We start from the raw sequence: 19,695 nt of genomic DNA on the forward strand, positions 1-19,695 counted from the left end.
GTGCACGATCACCAGATGGGATCAAACAGAAACTTGGTGCGTATCTGCTGTAATGGGCATGGGACTCCAGTTGTGTCAGCTTCCCATGAGTAGAACTGATAAAGAGGTGCATATGGCTGTGAGCAAGCATTTAAATGGGGTGATGGCAGCTGGTCATGGTGGCCCTAGAAATACATAGGCTAATCTGGACATGCAGCAATGCAGCATGGAATAGCAATGGGATGACTGCCAGAAGTGGTATAATTAATCCAAATAGGAACCGTTTACTAATAGACCTCATTGTGGAACAGAATAATGCCACTTCCAAAGAGGATTAATTAAAGTGGGATAAAACATTAGATAAATTGAAAAATAGACAGAAGATCGCTGATGTGTTCTTTACTTATCCTGATCTGTAGCCCTTCCTCTTTGTCTAAATTACCATTGCTAGTTGTCCAGTTACATGGTTTTTGTGTGAAGACTGAAGCAAGTAGACATTGAGCAGCTCTGCTTTCTTATCATCTTCTGTTACCAGTTCACCTTCTCCACTGAGCAGTGGACCCACAACATCCCTGATCTTTCTTTTTTGCCTGATATATTTGAAGAACCTTGTCTTATTGTCTCTAACATTTCTTACCAGTTGTAATTCATTCCTTGCCTTGGCTTTCCTGATTTTGTCCCTACATGCTCACACTATTCCCATGTATACTTCCTTGGTGATATGCCCCTGTCGCAGAGTCACCAGGTCAATGCTCTGGAACTACTCCATACGAAGCCAGTCAGGACTCTGGGGGAGCCTCCTCTCTCTGAGTATGCTGTCTCCAGGGCAAGAAGCTTCCACCTTCCTGGGTCTGACCTCGGAGCATTCAGCATCCCCTTTCACACCGTGCACTTTCTGCAGTGAGTCTGCCCTGGTGGGGTTCCTGGGGAAGCCAGCAGGCCCTGCACCCCAACTCCTCAGTCAGACATGACTCTCAGCCAGCCGGTAAAACAGAAGGTTTATTAGTTGACAGGAACACAGCATAGGGCAGAACTTGTTAGCACAGAAATCAGTGACTTTCAGCCAAGTCCATCTTGCAGAGAGGGGAGCCCAGGGCCAGGGCTTTGGTCCTCCCCATGAGTCCCAAACCAGCCAAGGCTGACTCTCTTCCAGCTGCCTGGCCCCTGCTTAGTAGTAAAGCAGCTGTCTGCACTCTAACTCCCTAGGTGTACACACTGCTGAGCCACTTAATGAACAGAAACTGCACAGTTGCAGAACTGCAAAAAACCCACCCCAACGAGAGGCGCACAGCTTTCTGCGCTGGGGCTGCAGCGCTGCGATGCCAGTGTAGACACCCTGGTCGATTACAGTGCTGCGACTGGCCTCTCTCGTCATCGGTTTGAACTCTACTGCCCTGCCCTCAGGTAACCAACCATGATCTCCACCCCCTTAAATTCCTTTGGAATTTTGAAAGTCCCTTTCCTGTTTGCTCGGTGATGCGTGCAGTGGTCTCAGCGCATCTTTCCAGGTGGCCATGCCTGCTTCACGCACCAGGCGATTCTCCACTTGGAGCAATGCTGAGCTGCTGGACCTCATCAATATTTCAGGAGAGGAGGCTGTCCAGTGCCAGTTGCGCTCCAGCCGTAGGAATTATACCTACAGACAGATTTCACGATGCATGACAGAAAGGGACCATGACTGAGACACACTGCAGTGCAGGGTCAAAGTGAAGGAGCTGCAGAACGCCTACCACAAGGCACGGGAGGCAAACTGCCACTCTGGTGCTGCACCCACGAGCTGCCAGTTCTACAAAGAGCTGGACGTGATACTCGGTGATGACCCCACCTCCACTGCAAAGGCAATGTGGATACTTCGTTGGCTTGCATGCCAGTCGAGAGTGGACCGAGCCAGGAGGAGGAAATCTTGGATGAGGATGTGGAGTGGGAGGGGAACCCAGAGGCAGAGGATGACTCAGAGGTCAGAGATGCATGCAGCCAGGAGCTCTTCTGTACCATGGAGGAGGCTAGCCAGTCACAGCTGTCGGATCTTGGCAAAATGTAAACAGGAGAGGAGGCCCCTGACTTTGATTTGGGGAATCGATGAAGCAAGTTGTTGGGGGTGGGAGGGCTGCAGAAAGCAGGCTTGTGTCTATATGATGCGCGTACCACCACATGCCTAGTCTGAGCGGTGGAACAGGGTGTTGATTGACTCCCTCACTTCATGGGAATCTGCCTCAGAGATCTCCAGGAAACTCTCATGGAGATACTAGGCAATCTGCTGCCACAGGTTCTTTGGCAGAGCTGCTTTGTTTCTTGCGCAATTAAGGGTAACTTTCCCACACCACTCTGCCGTCACTGGGGGGGATGGGCAGGACCATTGCTGCAAACGGGCGAGCCCCATAAGAGCCAGGGTGGAAGCTGTAGTCCTGGAGAAGACCCTCCCTTGATTCCCTGCTCACCCTCAGCAGTGAGCTATCTTCCATAATGAACACAGTCTGTGGAAAATGTGGGGACAGGAATGATTATAATGCTCCCCCTACAGTGCTGGCTCTCCCCAAGAGCCAAGTGCTCAATGTACAGTACGATCCTGGAACACTGATTTCCCCTGCCCCTGTGGTTACCATTTTAGGGGTCTTTTGGTGCATGTGTGCTTGCATGGGGTGAGCCAGTTAGTAACAGGTACGTGAATAGTGGATGTGTTTTAAATGAGTGGTCTCTGTGTTGCAAACAATACTGCTTCTGTAAAATGTTGCATTTTGACCTTCACTGATATGACCTTGGGAGCCCAGCCTCCCTCTTTGTTATCGGCGGCTGAACGGCTGCCCAGAATTAGAAAGCGGCCAAGAAGAATTAAGGAGCACTTTCTGTGTGATGTTATGATGCACTCCATGACTGAAAAACAAGAATTGAAGGAGCGATGGGACAGCGAGAGGAGGGACTGAAAGGAGAACGCGGAGGAAGCCACGGAGCAGCTCTTAAATGCTATGGAGCACCAAGTGGACATGCTCCAGGCGCTACTAGCACTGCAAACTGAGCAGCTCTGTCCCCGCCCTCCCCTGCAGCTGCTGTTTAGCCCTGCTAAAGTACAGTACCCACTGCACGTACTCCAGAGGAGAAGGTTGGATATAATACCTGGACATACACAAATCTTAAACCGTCCCGGGACCCCACCTCCTCCTGGGACCCTCCCTTCCCCCATCCTCCTCAGTGCTGATGTGTTTTTTTGTTTGTCTCTCTCGTCCGGTTGTTGTTTTTAAATAAATGAATTGTTTTGGTCTGAAAGCCATCTGTATTCCATTCATTGAAAGCAAACAGAGCCCTGCGAAGCAACAGGCAATTTTCTTACATCTTCATAGTGCATCATCTGCACCAATCACAACCACCTCCTAGCATTATAAGCACTGCTCTCCCGAGCAGACCAACAAATATTAGTGGCTTTCAGCTTCAAATTGCTGCCTCCTGATCCTTATGGCCCCACGCTGTGCCCCCCGGTCTCTTCAAATGCAGCCTCCAGGCACTGACCCTCAGTGTTCCAGCCCTAAGTGAAGCTTTCACCCTTCCCTTCACAAATATTATGGAGCATACAGCATGCATAGGAATAGTGTCATCAGCCAGGTCCAGCCTCCCATATAGGCCAAAAGCACACTCAGCAGTCATTCTGCACTTGCTCAGCCTGTTGTTGAACCGCTCCTTGTTGCTGTTAAGGTGCCTCATATATGGCTTCATAAACCACAGCATTAAGGGGTAGACGGGGTTTCCCAGGATCATAATGGGCATTTCAACTCCCCCTACAGTGATCTTCTGGTCTGGGAAGAAAGTCCCTGCTTGCAGCTACCTGAACAGGCCAGTGTTCTGAAAGATGTATGCGTAATGCACCTTTCTGGACCAGCCTGTGTTAATGTCCGTGAAACACCCACAGTGATCCATATCATCACTGGAAAACCATTGAGAAATACCCCTTCTGATTAATGTACTTTGTGGCTAGATGGTCTGGTGCCAGAATTGGAATATGGATGTCATCTATCGCCCCTCCGCAGTTAGGGAAGCCCATTTGTGCAAAGCCATTCACAATATCATGCACGTTGCCCAGAGTCATGGTCTTTTGGAGCAGGGTGTGATTAATAGCCTTGCATACTTCCATCAACATGAGTCCAACGATTGACTTTCCAACTCCAAACTGGTTAGCGACTGATCGGTAGCAGTCTGGAGTAGCCAGCTTCCACAGTGCAATCGCCATGCGCTTTTTCAACAACAAGGCAGCTCTCATTCTTGTGTCCTTGTGCCGCAGGGCTGGGGCGAGCTCATCACACAGTCTAGAAGAACAAGCCTAGAAACCTAGAACTGTACTGACTTGCCCTGGTCAAATCCTGACCAGTGTACATGCTCTGTGGGATAGCTGCCCAGAGTGCACCACTCCGACATACCTGAAGAAACTATTGTTGGTTCACGTGTGGTTAGAAGCATTCATGTAACTGCACCTGGGTGTGTCCCTGTCTGTAAATGTTTGTGTAAGTGAAGGATCAGAAAGGGGTCTGCAGCTCTTCACAACATCACAGTGTGAGAGGGGGCCCAGGTTGGTGAGACAGAGGGCTCAGCGGTACCCCAGTTCCAGGTTGTACCCTGGGGAAGTATGTCACACCTGGCTATTCTGGCAAGAAGAACAACAGCTCCTACAACAATTTATTACATTTCAGGTATAGTTGCAGCAAAAGCTCATGGAAGAACAGATGAGTCCCCTGGCAGGGGCTGATAACCAGGAAGTGGGTATGGGACTGTGTAAAATAGGCCTGAAGGATGACTCCAACACTTTTTCGTTAACATTCGAGAGGGCAATGTCAGGAGCAGGCTGGTAAAGGGGATATGGGTCCTCTGATTGGCTCTCTACCTTGCAGCAGAAGCTGAAGCTGCGTATATGGTGTTGAGTGATGCACAAGCAGCTGGGGTTGTGCCATCAGCATGTGGGGAGTCACAGCAATCCCTACTGTGTGGAGGATGCCATTTTGCTCCACACGGTGTGACCTCAGATGTACAGTGCACACAAGGATACATGGAGGATTCCATATTGTAGAGCAAAACGGTGTTCTCGATGTGGTATAACCTCACTTGTTCAGTGTCTGTGAGGTCATGCTATGTGGAGGATCCCGTTTTGCTCTGCCCACTCCATTCCACTCACCAAGACAAGGAGAATAGTTTTCACCTACTTATTTTTGTGAGCCCATCAGCACAGCCATGTGTGCGCTCAGCACTTCGGGTGTGTTGTGCCACACATCCATTGGTTTTAAATTTGCCCTGAGTTATATTAAATCAATAAAGGTTTTATCATGTACAATTCATCTTAAAAATTTAATGAGCTACAGATCCCCCTAATAAAATTATTAATAATTTCTTTACACAAACACATGGCATTCATTTCCTTGGTTACAGGATATTCATTTTCAAACACTACACTTTGATGTCAAAGTAGGAGCCCAACACATCCCTGACCGGCCCCACGTCCCTAACCAGTTGAGGTACCTTGTAGAGGCTCCTTGTCTGGCCGTTCATAACATACAGAAAATCCCTCCCAGCTCCCCCCGAGCCATCACTGAGGATCTCCCCCTAGTTCTCACAGATGTTTTTCAAAACATATCAAGCACCTACCACAAGATGCAGATATTGCTCAGCAGCCTCCAGCCTTGTCAGGAAACTTCTCCTCCTTCCCTTCAGTCTTCCAAATCCCCATTCTACTGACAATCTGCAGTTGCTTATGGCAGCAGTTCTCAAACTGTGGGTTGGGACCCCAAAGTGAGTCATGACCCCATTTTAATGGGGTTGCCAGGGCCAGCATTAGACTTGCTGGGACCCCTGGCTGAAGCTGAGCCCGAGCTCCACCTCAACCCAGGGCAGCAGGGCTCAGGCTCTGGCCCCTTCTCCCCCTACCTGGAGTGGCGGGGCTTGGGCTCTGCCCCCACCCAGGGTCATGTCGTAACTTTATTGTCACAAGGGGGTCGTAGTGCAATGAAGTTTGAGAACTCCTGGCTTAGAGGATAGTTAAACAGCTCAAGTGTCCAGAAAAATGGTTCGGAAGCTGTCTCCCAGAATGACAGGAGTGTCGGGTAGAAAGGAGTTGGATGCCAGGTAATTTTCAAAGTAAAATGACCAGAAGAACCAAACAATTATCAAACTTGATAATTGGGAGAAAGAAAATTAATTAGATTGCATTATAAAGTAATTGCTTTGTTACCCCAGAAATTGATCAAGCTAATCGCAGCCATATTATATGCATTCAGCCACCATTAATTAATAAAATAGAACACCACAAGTTAAGGGTTAATTTGGACAAGCAGTGCTTTTGGAGGCAAGGTCAAATACTAGCTGCAGACCTGCAGTTTCTGTTAATCAGAATGGAGGAGGGGAGAAAAGAGTCAACAAATTATGAGACTGAAAGAAAATAAGTGGATGGAGACCTTGAGTTTGGGCACCTTTGATATAGAAGCTTATTATGGTTAAGGTTGTTAGGAATATTTTATTGATGAGTAGTTTATTGAAGATAGGAGAAGTGATGACCTAGTAGGGGTCACTATGAGCTGTATGTTTTGTAAAAGTTAGTTATAAAAAGACTAGATAATAGAATGTACTTTGGAGCAATTCTCTGAAGCTACCTGAGAGACTTGTTTCCTGACACCTTACTCCCCAATGCGGAAATGACTGGCCATCGCTGACCTGCTGCTAATTACTCAGTACCATCTCAGATTTTAGGTAAGTATTTGGGATGTCCTAAACCTATTGCTTATGTCTCTGTGTGCTTAAATCTAATAAATAATAGTTTTAGATAAGAGCACACTTATTTGTATACATTTTTATCAGCCAGAAATGCTATGTTGTCATTGATTTATTGCTAACACCACCTGGAATTAAACAGTTAAGTTACCACTAATTTGGGTTAAAATCTCTGGATGACAGATTCTCATATGAATTAAATACTACTGGGAATTATGTAATTATGGGAGACTGACTTCCTGGATATAGATTGGTGGACAAGTGCTACTAATAATAGTTGGGCCTAGATTTGATATCTGGCAGATTTCTTCACCAAATAGTTGCTGAACCATCAAGAGGTGATACCATTTTAGATTTGGTATTGGTGAGTAGTGAGGACCTCATACAAGAGCTAGTTGAAGGAGATAAGCTTGGTTTGAGTGATCATGAGCTAGTTCAGTTTAAAATAAATGGAAGGATAAACAAAAATAGATTTGTAACTAGGATCATTGATTTCAAAAGGGCTCAGTTTAAAAATTTAAGGAAATTAGTTAGGAAATTGGACTGGACTGAAGAACTCAAGATCTGAATGTGGAGGAGGCTTAGAATTACTTTAAATCAAAGTTGCAAAAGCTCTCTGAAGCCTGCATCCCAAGCAAGGGGAAATATTCATAGGGAAGGGCTGCAGACCAAGCTGGATGAGCAAACATCTCAAACAGGTGATGAAGAGAAGCAGAAAGCCAACAAGGAAGGGAAGATGGGAGGGATACGCAAGGAAAACTACCTCTTGGAGGTCAGAAAGTGCCAAGATGTAAAGTCTGAGGCCTTTTCCTGCAGCCATATTAGGAGAGCAGTAGCCATGAACCGAGAAGCAGAAAATCACATCTGCACATTCCATCTCAATTATATGAAGATAATGTAATATTGGGCTCTTAAGAAGGGGATCCTGCCCTAGCAGTACCCATCACCAGATAAAGAAGCAGATATTAAGATTTTTAAAGAAAACTTTGTTTGATGGCATTCCGTCTGGCAAGGCATCACCTATCAACAGTTGTGGGTGTGAAATCTCTACTTCTTTATTGTTTTGTCTTTATGGTCCCCACTTTTCTATTGTTTATTGGTATGTTTTTTGTCGGGTTCTGTAATTGTTTCTGTCTTCCAAAATTAGTTATGTAACAAGGTGTAAATCAACTAAGGTGGTGGGGTACGATTGAGTAAAGAATTGTTTCTCATTATGTTAGGATTGGTCAAAGAATTATTTTGTAATACTTTAGTAAAATGATTGGTTAAGGAATAGCTAAGCAGGACTCAAGTTTCACTATATAAACTGGGGTCCAAAAGGCAGTTCTTTGGAACCAGCACCAGGACACAGCCCAAAATCAGAGCTGCCAGACCTCAACACCCTGCCAACTATATAATGCAGAAGCTGCAATTCCTGGATGACCTGTGTGACAGGGTCAGGCCAGATGGCTACAGGAGAGTAATCTTATTGGGATCCAGGAAGTGGGCGGGTGGAAGCCCACCCACTGCTAAAGGGTCAACCCCCCCCAGCCTAAGGTGGCTGCCACGGACCTGGTCGCAGAGAACAGTTTCCAGGTCCAGAGGAGGTCCTGGTAGAAGACTAGCAGCCCGGAGAGGTCTTGTGGAAGACCTCTTGGATGGAGATAAAGGAGCTTCCGGTTGTATCGGAGCTGCCGGTCGTATCGGAGCCCTCGGAAGCGGCGCAGGAAGGCGTGTGCCAGTACTCTCCATGCCAGACTACCTGCACCATAAAGGAGCCTCTGCAGAGTCTGGAGGCGGAAGACATGGACCTGAGTGCCGTAGGCACTTCAGGCACTGCCCTCCCTCCTCCAGGGGCAGGTGGAGGACCCCTGCAGAGACCCAGCTCTATCACCTCCCATTCCAACTGATCTATCGCTGCATCCCTCCTTTGGCTGGTGCCCTGGGTGTAGCCACAGCAGAAGAACCGGGTGTGTACCTTTCCCACGTCCCACCACCGCCATGCCAAGGCCTCTGCCCTTGCCAGGCCAGCCAGAACTCCCAGAAGGATGCCACAAAGCCCACATCCTCTAACAAGCTGTTGTTGAAATGCCAATAGGCCGGCCCCGGCCTCTCTGCACAGAGAGAGGCCATCAAGTTGGCTAGATGGTGATCTGAAAATGGGGCCGGCTGCATGTTGGAGGAACAGACCTGTGAAAGGTGGAAGCGTGAAAAATATCTGCTGTCCAACCAGGAGTGGTGAGACCGATGGGCCTCCACCTGGACAAAAGTGAACATCGAGACATCGTCCGGGTGGTGGTCGCGCCAGACGTCCACCAGGGAGTGATGGTCGATAATCTCCTGGGGGACATCCATGTCGGTTGCCCCGCACCAATGAGGGATGCCCCTGGTGACTCAGGTCCCAGCCACCAGGCACTGGCCGTTGCATCAATAGGCTCGGCAGCCGTCAGCGGGGTGCCGCCTGCGGCCGGGCAGATGGAAGAATCCAGGGGACCCCCGGAGGTGGGAGCGGAAGCAGAGGTTAGGGGGAGGGAGCATGGGGAAAGGGGGGCTGGGGTGAGGTCTCCCAGATTGAGGCCGGCTGGCAGAGGGTCATCCTCCCACTGGGTGACCGGGGTCAGACCCAGGGCCTCGATCTCCTCGTGGATGGAAGGGAGATCGCCTTCCACCACCCTGGAGTTCTCCCCGCCAACACCTGAAACGACGCTTGCCTCGGGGCTGGCAGGGGCTTCAGAAGTTAAGGGGCTCCATTGGGGGTCTCCATGGGCAGGGACTCCAGTGGAGAGGCTGGATGCTGGAGGAGTGGGCCAGTGAAAGGTGGAAGCATGACAAGTAGATGCGGTCCAACCAGGAGTGGCGCAACTGATGGACCTCCACCCGGACAAAGGTGAACGTCGAGACATCGTCCTGGTGGTGGTCATGCCAGACGTCCACCAGGGAGTGATGGTCTACAATCTCGCAGAGGACGTTCGCGGCGGCCAGGCACTGCTCGGTCCCTGAGCGGTCCCGCTCCTCAAGGATGGTGTTGAAGTCCCCGCCCAGGACCAGGCATTCACGAGGATCCAAGGAGTCAAGGAAGGCGGACACCTGCTGATCGAAACGCAGCCGCTCCGCGCCCGATGTCAGGGCATAAACGTTAACGAGGTTGACCATGAGCCCCTCCATGCGGACCCGGAGGTGCAGCAGGTGGCCTGGCATAGCCTCAGTGACCTCCAGCAGCTCGGGCTGTAGGAGAACAGCGTCGCCACTCCAGCTGTACAAACTGTGAGATGGCTAAAGTAGACCCTATCCCCCCACTCCACCCACCAGCTGTCTTCAGCGGCTGGATCCATATGGGTCTCCTGCAGGAAAACCACAGAGTACCCCCCGCCCCCAAAGGAAGGAGAGCACCTGGCACCTGGGGAAACCCATCCTACAGTCTTGGGTGTTCAATGTTGCAAAGATGATGGGTGCCATGAGGAGGGCTGGGAGGATCCTTGCTGGCAGGGATGCTCACTGTCCCCATTGGGCCGCACAGCAAACCGTGATCTACCCCGTAGGTGCGCAAGGAGTCACGGAAGCCATGGACCCGCTGATAGGCTGTGGTGGCCTGCTTCCCGGTCCTTTTACCCTCCTCCATAAGGGCCCTCGCAGCCCGAAGGATTTGATGAAAATCCCCCCATCGCTGGAGAGCGAGCTGCACCTTGTTACGGGAGCCATGGACGTCTTCAAGAAACTCCCACAGCTCTTCTCTCAGCGTATGGGGGGCTGGGGTCACTGGCCCCCGGCCTTCCTCTGGAGGGGCTCCCGGCACAGCCCCATGGCCCACTGAGATGGGCAGGCAAGGGGCGGACCCCCGACGTGGCGCCCAATTGGTCAGCGCCACATGGCCCACCTCAGACCCCAGCTCTATGGAGGGGCAGTGCTTCTCCCCAGTGCTGCCACGTCTTCTCCAGCCGGCTCCGGTGGATGGAACACACCTGTGGGCAAAGCGGAAGGCTTGGTGTTGGTGCTCCCCTTCCTGGTCTTCCGGGGAGCCTCCGCATCTGATGGAAGGAGGGGAGCTCGAGCCTTCCACTTGCCCCACTTCCCCTGTACTAGGACCCAGCCCTCCATGGCATCATCTGAGGGCTGGCTAGCAGTGGTCGGGTCGGGGGGCAGGGGCGATGGCTCAGGGACTCGGGGAGGTAACGGTGGGGCAGCATGAGGGAGGGAAGATTCCCCCTGGGGCGGGCCCTCTCCTATGCCCGGCAGTATTCCCACCGCACCCTCCTCTACAGGCCCCACCAGATTGCAGGCAGCAGAGGTGGGGCTCTCCCACTCGTCTGGGCATACCGGGTGAGGTGCCCTTGGGCCCAAGCGGGAGCAGTGGTGGGCTGGGGAGGAGGAGAGGCGGTTCTGGGTGCCGGGCAGCCGGGGCACTGGTGATGACAGGGCCGGTGCCCTGCCAGGGCTCGGGGGTCCAGGATGCTCCTCCATGCCGGGCCAAGGGGCAGTCCCTCCAGATGGGCCCCATTGCCCAGCAGAGGTAGCACCGGGCCTCCCCAGTTGAATAATGCACATGGTAGCAGGCCCCCTGGTAGGGGACCTGGAAGGACCCCTTGAGCGCCTCTCTGTCACGTGCCGCCAGCGGCAGTTGAAGCTGCACCTGCCGGCGGAACGAGAGGACGTGACGGAGGGCGGGGTCTTTGCAGCCCAGTGGGAGAGGGCTGACAATGGAGATGGGCTTCCCCAGGGAAGAGAGGGCGGGTAACAGGGTGACACTGGGAAGGAAGGGAGGGACAGAGGTCAGGACTATTCGGATGCCTAGCTCCTCTAGCGTTTCTAGGGGAATGAACACCCCCCCGCACACACACCGCCAGGCTCTTCTCTACCACTCCTGGGTGGCGGCCTCCAATGCTAGGAAGAACATGACCTTTCTGTACATTTTTGAGGCTGCCATGATGGCCGTGGGCCCCACCATCCTTGCCAATGCCCGCACGGAGGTTTCTCCATGGGGCGAGGCGGGCACCAGGAGGCAACGGACGCTGTGCTTCCTGGTCAAGGTGGGGAAGGGGCCCCAGCTGCTATAGATGGTAGCGGAGGTGGTGGTCAGAGGAGATGATGTAGTGGCAGGTGGGGGGGCTGCCGCCACCTGGGCGTACACCTTGGGGGCCAGGGGAATGGCACCCGCAGAGCTGGTGGAGGGAGCAGCGGGGAGGGATGCCGCGGCCGATGGAAGGGCTGTGGCAGTGGGGGCAGCCCCTGCCATGGAGGGCCTGGTCTTTTTGGCGGGGCCCTTCCCCTTCTTTTTGCCCTGGCCCTTCCTGCCGGCTGAGGGGGCTCCCCCAGAATAGGAGGGGGCGAGGGAAGTGGCAGCAGCAGAGGTCACCCCAGTGGCGATAGCAGGTGGTCTGGCAGCGGCGGTTGAGGTAGAGGCTAGCGGGGACAATGCGGGGACAGGCGGGGAAGGGGCAGTGGGATCCGCCTGAGGGGACTCACCCGCCATGTCCCCCGCCATAATGAGCAGGGAGGGAGGGGAAACACCGGAGGGAGGAGGGGAAAGGAGGGGACAGGTTGACCACTCCTCACCGCTAGGCGGCAGGCAGGGGAGGAGACACAGGAGGTGTGGCGTGGAGCAGGTCCCTTTTCCCTGGGTAAGGAAACAGGGGCAATTCCAGGACAATCAGGAAGCTACTAGAATCAATTAGGACAGGCAGGCTAATCAGGGAACCTGGTTTAAAAAGGACCTCACTTCAGTTAGTGTGGTGCGTGCGAGGAGCTGGGAGCAAGAGGTGTGCAAGGAGCTGAGAGCGAGAAGGTGTACTGCTGGAGGACTGAGGAGTACAAGCATTATCAGGCATCAGGAGGAAGGTCCTGCGGTGAGGATAAAGAAGGTGTTGGGAGGAGGCCATGGGGAAGTAGCCCAGGGAGTTGTAGCTGTCGCACAGCTGTTACAGGAAACACTGCAGACAGCTGTGATCCACAGGGCTCTGGGCTGGAACCTGGAGTAGAGGGCGGGCCCAGATTCTCCCCATCCCCCCAACTCCCTATTGGATACAGGAGGAGTTGACCTGGACTGTGGGTCTCACCCGAGGGGAAGGTCCCTGGCCTGTCCCCAGACCCACTAGGTGGGTCTGCAGAGACTGCAGGGATTGTTCTCCTCCCTTTCCCCATGCTGGCCAGTGATGAGGTTAGCTGAGTGAACGGCAGGTTTGAGCCACTAGCAAAAGTGGCCAAACTGAGGGCTGCCATGAATCTCTGAGGCGAGCAAATCCGACAATAAGCGCAGGACCCACCAAGGCAGAGGAGGAACTTTGTCACACCTGATTCCGACTGGCTAGCACGAAAAGTTTGTTTGCCTTATTGGGAGTGGTGAGCACTGTATGCTTAGCATGTGCATTCTGTTTTGGTGATTGTTAATAAATAGAGATAAGGATATTACCATGTAATGCTCTTTCACTGGTAAAAGACCCCACAAACCCATACAGTGTAAGGTTACACCCTGAGCCATAGGAACGGAGTAAGCGTGGGTGCCTAAATTAAGAGGGTTATGCCTTGATCCCTAGGAACTGGGTAAAGGTGGGCACCCCTAGAGTGTGCGGGTAACAGGGATAAAGTGAGAGATTCATAGATATTTAGGTCAGAAGGGACCATTATGATCATCTAGTCTGACCTCCTGCACAACGCAGGCCACAGAATTTCACCCACCACTCCTGCAAAAAACCTCTCACCTATGTCTGTGCTATTGAAGTCCTCAAATCGTGGTTTAAAGACTTCAAGGAGCAGAGAATCCTAAAGCAAGTGACCCATGCCCCATGCTACAGAGGAAGGCGAAAAACCTCCAGGGCCTCTTCCAATCTGTCCTGGAGGAAAATTCCTTCCCGACCCCAAATATGGCGATCAGCTAAACCCTGAGCATATGGGCAAGATTCATTAGCCAGATACTACAGAAAATTCTTTCCTGGGTAACTCAGATCCCACCCCATCTAATATCCCATCACAGGCCATTGGGCCTATTTACCATGAATATTTAATTACCAAAAACCATGTTATCCCATCATACCATCTCCTCCATAAACTTATCAAGCTTAATCTTAAAGCCAGATAGATCTTTTGCCCCCACTGCTTCCCTTGGAAGGCTATTCCAAAACTTCACTCCTCTGATGGTTAGAAACCTTCGTCTAATTTCTAGTCTAAATTTCCTGGTGGCCAGTTTATATCCATTTGTTCTTGTGTCCACATTGGTACTGAGCTTAAATAATTCCTCTCCCTCTCCGGTATTTATCCCTCTGATATATTTATAGAGAGCAATCATATCTCCCCTCAACCTTCTTTTAGTTAGGCTAAACAAGCCAAGCTCCTTGAGTCTCCTTTCATAAGACAAGTTTTCCATTCCTCGGATCATCCTAGTAGCCCTTCTCTGTACCTGTTCCAGTTTGAATTCATCCTTCTTAAACATGGGAGACCAGAACTGCACACAGTATTCCAGGTGAGGTCTCACCAGTGCCTTGTATAACGGTACTAACACCTCCTTATCTCTACTGGAAATACCTCGCCTGATGCATCCCAAGACCGCATTAGCTTTTTTCATGGCCATATCACATTGGCGGCTCATAATAATCCTGTGATCAACCAATACTCCAAGGTCCTTCTCCTCCTCTGTTACTTCTAATTGATGCGTTCCCAGTTTATAACTAAAATTCTTGTTATTAATCCCTAAATGCATGACCTTACACTTCTCACTATTAAATTTCATCCTATTACTATTACTCCAGTTTACAAGGTCATCCAGATGCTCCTGTAGGATATCCCTGTCCTTCTCTAAATTGGCAATACCTCCCAGCTTTGTATCATCCGCAAACTTTATTAGCACACTCCCACTTTTTGTGCCGAGGTCAGTAATAAGAAGATTAAATAAGATTGGTCCCAAAAAAGATTCTCGAGGAACTCCACTGGTAACCTCCCTCCAGCCTGACAGTTCACCTTTCAGTAGGACCCGTTGTAGTCTCCCCTTTAACCAATTCCTTATCCACCTTTCAATTTTCCTATTGATCCCCATCTTATCCAATTTAACTAATAATTCCCCATGTGGCACAGTATCAAACGCCTTACTGAAATCTAGGTAAATTAGATCCACTGCTTTTCCTTTGTCTAAAAAATCTGTTACTTTCTCAAAGAAGGAGATCAGGTTGGTTTGGCATGATCTACCTTTTGTAAAACCATGTTGTATTTTGTCCCATTTACCATTGACCTCAATATCCTTAACTACCTTCTCCTTCAAAATTTTTTCCAAGACCTTGCATACTACAGATGTCAAACTAACAGGCCTATAGCCACCCTGATCACTTTTTTTCCCTTTCTTAAAAATAGGAACTATGTTAGCAATTCTCCAATCATACGGTACAACCCCTGAGTTTACAGATTCATTAAAAATTCTTGCTAATGGGCTTGCAATTTCATGTGCCAATTCCTTTAATATTCTTGGATGAAGATTATCTGGGACCCCCGATTTAGTCCCATTAAGCTGTTTGAGTTTCACTTCTACCTCAGATATGGTAATATCTACCTCCATATCCTCATTCCCATTTGTCATGCTACCATTATCCCTAAGATCCTCATTAGCCTTATTAAAGACTGAGGCAAAGTATTTGTTTAGATATTGGGCCATGCCTAGATTATCCTTGACCTGCACTCCATCCTCAGTGTTTAGCGGTCCCACTTCTTCTTTCTTTGTTTTCTTCTTATTTATATGGCTATAGAACCTTTTACTGTTGGTTTTAATTCCCTTTGCAAGGTCCAACTCTACTTGACTTTTAGCCTGTCTCACTTTATCCCTACATGTTCTGACCTCAGTAAGGTAGCTTTCCTTGCTGATCCCTCCCTTCTTCCACTCCCTGTATGCTTTCTGCTTTTTCTTAATCACCTCTCTGAGATGCTTGCTCATCCAGCTTGGTCTACAACTCCTGCCTATGAATTTTTTCCCCTTTCTTGGGTTGCAGGCTTCTGATAGCTTCTGCAGCTTTGATTTAAAATAATCCCAGGCCTCCTCTACCTTTAGATCCATAAATTCTTCAGTCCAATCCACTTCCCTAACTAATTTCCTTAACTTTGAGATGCCAAAAGCCAAGCAGACAGAGTTGGACCTTCTGAAGGAAATTAAAATCAACAGTAAAAGGTTCTATAGCCATATAAATAAAAAGAAAACAAGAAAAGAAGAAGTGAGATCACTAACCACTGAGGATTGGGTGGAGATTAAAGATAATTTAGGCATGGCCCAACACCTAAACAAATACTTTGTCTCAGTTTTTAATGAGGCTAATGAAGAGCTTAGGGATAGTGGCAGGGTGGCTAATGGAAACAAGGATATGGAGGTAGAAATTACCCCGTCTGAGGTGGAAGTGAAACTCAAACATCTTAATGGGACTAAATTAGGAGGCCCAGATAATCTCCGTCCAAGAATATTAAAGAAACTGGCACACGAAATTGCAAACCCAATAGCAAGGGTTTTTAATGAATATGTAAACTGGGGGTCAGGCCCTACGACTGGAGAATTGCTAATATATTTTTAAGAAAAGGAAAAAAAGTTATCCAGGAAACTACAGGCCTGTTGTTTGACCTCAATTGTATGCAAGGTCTTTGAACAAATTTGAAAGAGAAAGCAGTTAAAGACATAGAAGTTAACAGTAATTGGGATGAAGTACAACATGTTTTTTCAAAAGGTAGATCACGCAAAGCCAACCTGATCTTCTTCTTTAAGAAGATAACTGATATTTTAGATAAAGGAAATGCAGTAGATCTAATCTACCTGGATTTCAGTAATGCATCTAATACAGTTCCACTTGGAAAATTATTAAATTGGAGAAGATGGGAATTAATATGAGAATTGAAAGGTGGATAAGTAACTGGTTAAAGGGGAGGCGACAATGGGCCACACTGAAAGGTGAACTGTTAGGCTGGAGAGAAATTACTAGTGGAGTTCCTCAGGGGTAAGTCTTGGGACCAATCTTATTGAACATTTTTATTACTGACCATGGCACAAAAAGTGGTTGTGTGCTAATAAAATTTGCAGATGACAATGTTGGGAGGTATTGCCAATATGGAGGAGGACCGGAATATCATACAAGAAGATCTGGATGACTCTGTAAACTGGAGTAATAGAAATGGGATTAAATTTAATAGTGCAAAGTGCAAGGATGTGCATTTAGGGATTAACAACAAGAATTTTTGCTATAAACCCAGGATTTATCAGTTGGAAGTGACAAAGGAGGAGAAAAAGCTGGGTGTAGTGGTTGATCACATGATGACTATGAGCCGTCAATGTGATGCAGCCATGAAAAAGGCTAATGCAGTCCTAGAATGCATCAGGCAAGGTATTTCCAATAGAGACAGGGAAGTGTTAGTACCATTATACAAGACACTGGTGAGCCCGTATCTGGAATATTGTGTGCAATTCTAATCTCCTATGTTAAAGATGAGTTTAAACTGGAGAAGGGTTACTAGGGTGATCAGAGGAATAGAAAACCTACCTCATGAGAGGAGACACAAGGAGCTTGGCTTGTTTAGCTTAACCAAATGAAGGCTGAGGGGAGATATGATTGCTGTCTATAAATACATCCGAGGGATAAATACCAGGGAGGGAGAGAAGTTATTTAAGTTAAACACCAATGTGGACACAAGAACAAATGAATATAAACTGACCATCAACAACTTTAGGCTTGAAATCAGATGAAGGTTTTGGAAATCAGTGAAGTTTTGGAACGGCCTTCCAAGGGGAGCTGTGGGAGGGGGGGAGAGGAGGAATCTAATTAGCTTCAAGGCTGAGCTTGAGAAGTTTATGAAGATGATGGTATCCTGATACTGCCTACAATGGCATGTAGCTGATCTGTGATTGCTAGCAGAAAATATCTCCAACAGCCAGTGTTGGGACACTAAATGAGGAGGGCTCTGATTTACTAAAGAGAATTCTTTCCCAGGTGTCTGGCTCGTGGGTCTGATTGCCATATTTGGGATAAGGAAATTTTTTTCTCCCAGATCAGATTGGCAGAGCCCCTGGTGGATTTTCTTCTGCCTTTGCAGCATGGGGCATAGGTCACTTGCAGATTCAAACCATTACACAATGGTAACTGCAGTCTAAAAGACACAGGAGAGTCATAACAAGGCGTGGGGATGTGGTTTATTCTTTAAGTGATAATCTCATGTCAAGGGCCTTACAGAAGAAATGGGTTTTAAAAAGGGATGTGAATGAAAGCAGCATGTTTTCTAAATCTATTTAATTAGGTATTTCCCCATTGCATGTGCTGGTAGAGGGATAACAAGCCCCACACAGAACTCTCTTTGCTCCATGGTTCTCTATTTAACGCTATGTCTACACTTAAACCATTACAGGGACACAGCTGCACCTGCACTGCTGTAGTGCATTAGGGTAGACACTTATTACCCATCAGTGTAGTTAATCAACCTCCCCAAAAAGTGTTACCTAGGTTGACAGAAGAATTTTTCCATCAACCTACCGCTGTCTACACTGGGGATTAGGTCGGTTTAACTACACCTCTCTAGGGTGTGGATTTTCACATCCCTCAGAGACACAGCTATGCTGATGTGACTTTTCTAGGTAGACCACCTTTTACTCTGCCTTTTGGGGCAATGAGGAACAACTATAGTCCTGGTTAAGAGAGCACAGTCCTGGCTTCCAGAGTTCATGATGCCCATAAAGTTTCATCCATATCTAAAGTACAAGGTTTACAGGTTTAGTAATAAAACTATATTGAATGCCCATTCATTTGAAAATTTGCACTGAGCAAATGATCCTACAGCCAGCAAGAAATGAAACTGGGCTGTTCTCAGTGACCAGACCCCACAGGCTCACTGATAAAAATGTGATGACCAAGCAATCACATCACTAGAACACCCGTAGCCTAACTGACCGGGTTGTGATGTTTCATTATTTCATGGGCATCTATTGTATCCATTTATTTGGCTTTATGTAAAACAGTAAAGCAGACCCCCATCCTCACCAACCTTTAGAGGCTGCAATATAAAAATCATCACACCACAATGTAGCATATTTTTTCCTCCCCACACATATTACAAATCAAAATTGCCCCATCACTCCCCCAAACCCACCCCACTAGTCTGCAAGTGCCTGCCCAAACAGACAGGCTTTGCAGTGTGACCAGAAGGTCAACAGATTCGGGAAATTTCAGACCCATGAACACCCTGCCCGCAGCCCCTTTTTTATGTCAAGGGGGGAGGGGGCTCTAACTCAAGTGACTTCACTCACCTCTAGCGGAGCAGTATTATGGCAAGTGAAGTGAAATGTCTCTCAAGCAGGAAGGTCTCAGGCCATTTAGGGCTCTCGGTGTCAAAACCAGAATCTAAATCTCCACATGGAAGGCTGTGGGCAGCCAGTGCAGATCCCAGAGCACTGGTGTCAAAGGACCCAGGACTTCCACACTTGTCTTCAGCAGCCAGACACGACATGGAGCCAAATGAAAGCGTGTGTCATGAAGTTCCCCCAACACATCCAGAACCTCCATAAGTAACATGTTGAAACCGAAGTAGAGGAGTCTTAGGCCATGTCTACACTTTGGGCTCTACAGCACCGTAGCTATGCCTCTGTAGCGCCATAGTGTAGATATTTTCTACAATGGCTGAAGGGTTTTTTCTGTTGTTGTACACGATCGACCTTCCCAAGCAGCGATAGCTAGGCTAGCAGAACCATTTTCCCATCAACCTAGTTGAGTCTACAGTAGGGTTAGGAAATCCATAGCTACGTCATGCAGGAGTGTGAATTTTGGACACCCCTGAGCACCATAGCGATGTTGACCTAGTTTTTCAGCATAGGTCAGGCCCTAGAGTTGTTCCCATCACACATTGCCCTGCCTGAAATATCACAGACAAGCTGTCTGTGATTGGTCTGATTGGTTATGGATGGAACCTTTTGTCCACAATGAATCCAGCAATTTCACTCACATCAGCAGCGAGGCAGCTGCGATTGATCAGGCAGTTCACCACCTGGAATGAAACCACTGAATGAGG

General features: G+C 48.8%; 1 protein-coding gene across 1 annotated transcript in view; it reads left to right on the top strand.

Annotated features, from left to right (window-relative positions):
- LOC102940697 (zinc finger protein 271) overlaps nt 1-19,695 on the top strand; it is a 342,407-nt gene that overhangs the window by 256,650 nt on the left and 66,062 nt on the right. The window lies entirely within an intron of this gene.

The sequence above is a fragment of the Chelonia mydas genome, chromosome 14, assembly GCF_015237465.2.
Source record: "Chelonia mydas isolate rCheMyd1 chromosome 14, rCheMyd1.pri.v2, whole genome shotgun sequence".
Lineage (NCBI taxonomy): Eukaryota > Metazoa > Chordata > Testudines > Cheloniidae > Chelonia > Chelonia mydas.